This window comes from Triticum aestivum, chromosome 2B (genome assembly GCF_018294505.1).
Source record: "Triticum aestivum cultivar Chinese Spring chromosome 2B, IWGSC CS RefSeq v2.1, whole genome shotgun sequence".
Lineage (NCBI taxonomy): Eukaryota > Viridiplantae > Streptophyta > Magnoliopsida > Poales > Poaceae > Triticum > Triticum aestivum.
Window position 1 is genome coordinate 798,117,996 of NC_057798.1, and position 4,583 is coordinate 798,122,578.

Genomic DNA, 4,583 nt, shown 5'->3' on the forward strand with positions numbered 1-4,583 from the left:
CGCCTGCTCGTCTCCTGGGGGTGCGGCTCCGGCTTCTTCGTCGGTGGCGGCGCCGGTGCCTGCCCTAGATCTGGAGCTGGGGTTGGTGGTGGTGTCTGCGTCTGGGCCGCGGGCCCTTGTGCCATGTGATGGGCCTGATGGGCCTGGTTCGGTCCCTGCCTTGGCTTGTGTGTCTGTTTTCCGTCCCCTCCCTTCTCTGGACTCTGGGCCGCGGTTAGCCCAGGCCCAGCCCCCCTTGGTGTCATATGTCGAACCGGGCCTGGCTCAGACCGGGTATACATGGATCAGGAAGGGATTGGTCCCCCCATTTCTAGGGTTCCCTGCCTCCTCCTCCGATCTGCGTCGGCGCCGCCTCCCCAATCGCTCCTTCGTCAGATCTGCTCCTCCTCCTCCCCTTTCTCATTCGTTTGCGGCGGTGGTCGCGATGGACCGCTCGCGCGGGTCCTCCAGCGAGGCTGTCTCCGGCCAGAAGCGGGGGCGCGACGGATCTGGCGAGGCGGCGACCGATATAGTGTATGAAGTTGCGCTACGCGCTAAGCTCCAGGTGTCGCTCGCTCCAGAGGCGGGGTCGGCGGCGGCGGCGGCCGGTTCGTCCCGGCGCGCCTCCGGATCTGGGCCGTTGGATCCTTCGCTGCCCTTGCATGGTGCTCCTCCGGCTGCAGTTGATCCGTGGGAGTTGGCGGCTGCTGGGCATCGGGCTGGCTCATCGGGGCCGGTCCCGCCGCCTCCTCCGCCTAGTGCTGCTCCCTGGGTGGTGGGACGGTGGGGGCTCCGGCGGTGGCTAGTGGGGGTCCGTCTTGTTTTGTTCCGCGTGGTGCGTCGGGGGCTCCGGTTCGCCGCCCCGTTGGCACTGCTGCTGGGCGGGGCATCGGTTCTGGGCCTAGCGCGACTTGTGCTGGTATTCACCCTCCTCCCCCTCGTGGTCCTGGTCGCATTCCTCCTCAAACTCAGGTCGCCAACCCCTTCGCATGTCACTGCCCTGGTCACTTTCAGTCCCGGTGCCAACCCCCCCCCCCTTCTGCCTCATCTGTAGGGAAGATGGCCACCTCACTGTGGATTGTCAGAATCATTCCAAACCTCCTGCCTTCGTTCACTATGGCCTTGGCCTTCCTGGGTGCTCATTTTTCGCCTTAGATAGGGAGGTCCCTGCTGCAGCTCCTATCCCTGCGCTATCCAACGTCGGCATCATCTCTGTCCAGTCCAAACGCATTACATCCCAGGTCCTTCTTGATGAGCTCCGATTGTGGGACGAGGGAGGGTGGGATTGGCAAATCCGCCAGGTTACAGATTTCGAGTTTTCTGCGACCTTCCCTTCCAAAGAAAGTCTCCGCATGATTTCCTCCTGTACTAGCTTCACGCTACCTCTGAATCAATTGGTTATTTCGGTAAAGGCTGCTTCTAATGGTTCCAAGGCTATCTCCTCCCTGTTTGATGTATGGGTTCTAGTTGAAGATGTTCCTCCTACAATGCGTACCACGGCATTTCTGATGGCGTTCGGGGTGCTCATCGGCAAGCCTATTGAGGTCGATCAAGACTCTTTGGCTGTCCTCGGGCCGGTCCGTCTACGGGTATGTTGTGTGGACCCCCTGTGTATTCGTGGCTCCATTGATGTCTTCCCCTCGGCTGCTGGCTTTCGACTCAGGGTTCGGGTGGAGGGTGCTTCGGGTCTGGTGTCGCCCCCACCTCCGCCCCCGTCCTCGGCCTCTGGCAATGACGACAAGAGCAAAGATGGGGATGGTTGCCCGGACGATTCTATGCATGGCACTGGTCAGCGCTTTACCTAGTCGAAGTGGGACGGGCTCTCCCCTGAAGACCAGGATATGTTGATGGAGAATGCTCCGGTCAGGCGGGGGGCAAATGACTCGCTGGCGGACTTGGTTGGAGGGGATGCTGCTTCCGATGGGGCCAAGGGTACACCTTTCTCGATGGTGTGCTCTAATCTTCCTGCCCGTCCTGCCTCTCCTTCCCTCTCTGGCATTGAAGATCTGCCACCGGCTGGCCCCTTAGCCTCCAAGAAGAAGAAGAAGTCGTCGGTCAAGAAATACTCTGCTAAGAGCACGACGTCTGGTGATTCAAGGTAGTCTGCGGCTGGGCTCTGTCGCAGGCTCGATGCTCGGCCTTGGCCCCATTTTCTGCTGCAGCGTCTCCCTGCCGTGTTCACTCTGTGCCAGTGCGTTCACCCGCTTCCACGGCTCGTAAAAGTGGCTGCGTCTCCAACAGCGGAGAGAGGGTGGCTGATCGAGCTGCTCGGCGCGCTACGGCTTGGGATCTGCCTCCTTCAGGTTCGCGCCTAGACCCCTCCTCCTCTCTCCCCAATGTTCATTCTCCTGTTCATTTAGTGCTTCAATCTGATGAACATCTGCGTAGTATATTAGATGATGTGGGCATTTGCTTAGACACTAGTTTGGGCTCTCCCTCTTCTTTACTTGGTGTTATTAGGGCTAATGAATTAGCTTAGGCTGACATTGCAAAAGCCAAGGAGGCTGGGGTGGGACCTAGTGCCCCACTGGTTGTGGCTGGTGGGGATGAGGGGGGAGATGACAGGAGTCAGGCTTCCCCGGCTGTATCTAAACGCAGGGCTGGGAAATGTGCTAAATCCTGCAAGGCTCCGAGCAGGTCGAGTCTTAGAATCAAAAACCTTCCCTTCAGATGAAGGCCCTATTTTGGAACATAAGAGGTTTCAGCGCTAGGGGGCGCAGGGACCAGCTTAAAGACTTGGTTCGTTCTGAAAATGTTGATTTTATTGGCCTTGTCGAGACTCTCAAACCCTCCTTCTCCCCTAGTGAACTCTTGGCCGTTGCTGGGATAGATAGATTCAATTGGAATTTTGTGGCCCCTCATGGTCACTCGGGTGGTCTTCTTCTTGGCACCAAAAAAGATGTTTTTGATTTTGTCGCTTTTGATCATGGCATTTTTTGGGCTAGCACGGTGGTCTCTCATCGATCCCTTAACTCTTTACTTGAAATCATGGTGGTTTATGGTCCAGTTGATCATTCTATGTCTTATATCTTTCTGGATGAACTTAGTAATAAAATTGATTCCTGTCAGCTGCCACTCTTGATTGGGGGCGATCTCAACTTGATGCGATACCCGTCGGATAAGAGTTCCTCTAGTTTTTCTTGGCCATTGGCTGATGCTTTCAATGCTTTCATTAGGGACACGGTTATCTGCGAAATCCCTAGGGTTGGGGCCCGTTTCACCTGGACGAATCGCCAAACCTCTCCCATACGTTCTGTCCTTGATCGGGTTTTTGTGTGTCCTAGTTGGGACTCGCAGTTTCCCCTTGTCAGCCTCAGAGCCCTAGATATAGTGGGATCTGATCACTCCCCCCTGATTCTTGATGATGGTACTCGCTCAGTTGCCTTCCCGAGGTTTTAGTTCGATGCTTCGTGGTTCCAAGTGGAGGGTTTCGCCGACTTGATTGCGCAAAAGATTTCGGTTTTCCTGTCTTCTAACCGCCGACCTTTTGGCCCGATGGACGACTGGCATCAATGCTCCTATTTTCTTTGTAGATTCCTTAGAGGTTGGTCTAAAAACCATTATGCTGAGTCAAGGCGGGACAAAGCTAGGCTGGCTGCTCAAATTGAGGCGCTTCATGCTCATGCGGATAATCCAAGCCTCTCCACGGCCGAATGGCAAATCCGCTACAGTCTTGAAGAGGCTCTTTTGGGTATTCATTGTCAGGAGGAAGTATATTGGAAGTAAAGAGGCACTATTAACTGGACCTTAAAGGGTGACTCGCCCACGGCCTATTTCTTTGCCATTGCAAAGCAGTAGACGTCGGAGATGCCTGATTGATAGTCTCCTTATCGAGGGCTTAAGGGTCTCTGATCAGTCTGTGATTATGCGACACGTGGTCCACTTCTTTTCTAACCTCTTATCTGCTAAACCGGAGTTGGGTTTTAGGTTGGCGCCGTCCTTATGGACTCCCCTCGATCAGGTGTCGAGTTCTGAAAATGAGAGTCTGATGATTCCCCCTTCTGAAGAGGAGATTTTCTAAGCGATTCGATCTGCCAACTCTAATGCGGCTTCCGGGCCTGACGGATTCTCCATTCCTTTCTTTCGGCAATTCTGGCCTCAGTTAAAAGGCCTCATTCACGCTATTACACAATGTTTTTCGCTGGAACTGTTGACATCTCTAGACTGAATTACGCGATACTCACTCTCATCCCTAAGGTCAAAGGTGCTGACTTGATTTTCCAATTTAGGCCCATTGCTTTAAATAACAATTTTGCGAGGATTCCGGCTAAGGGTTTGGCTACTAGGGTTTCTCCGATCGCCCATCGTGTCATTAGTCCTTTTCAATCTGCGTTCATAAAGGGGAGATTTATTTTGGATGGGGTGCTTTGCTTGCATGAGATAGTCCATGACCTGCGGACCAAGGGCACTAAGGCTGTGGTTCTTAAGCTTGACTTCGAAAAGTCCTATGACTCGGTGAGTTGGAATTTCCTTCGCCAAGTTCTTCTTGCTAAGGGCTTCGAGGGAGCGGTGGTTCAACGTCTTATGCAGCTTGTCTCGGGTGGGCACACGGCTGTGGCGGTGAATGGTCAGATTAGTAATTTCTTTGCTAATGGTAGGGGCCT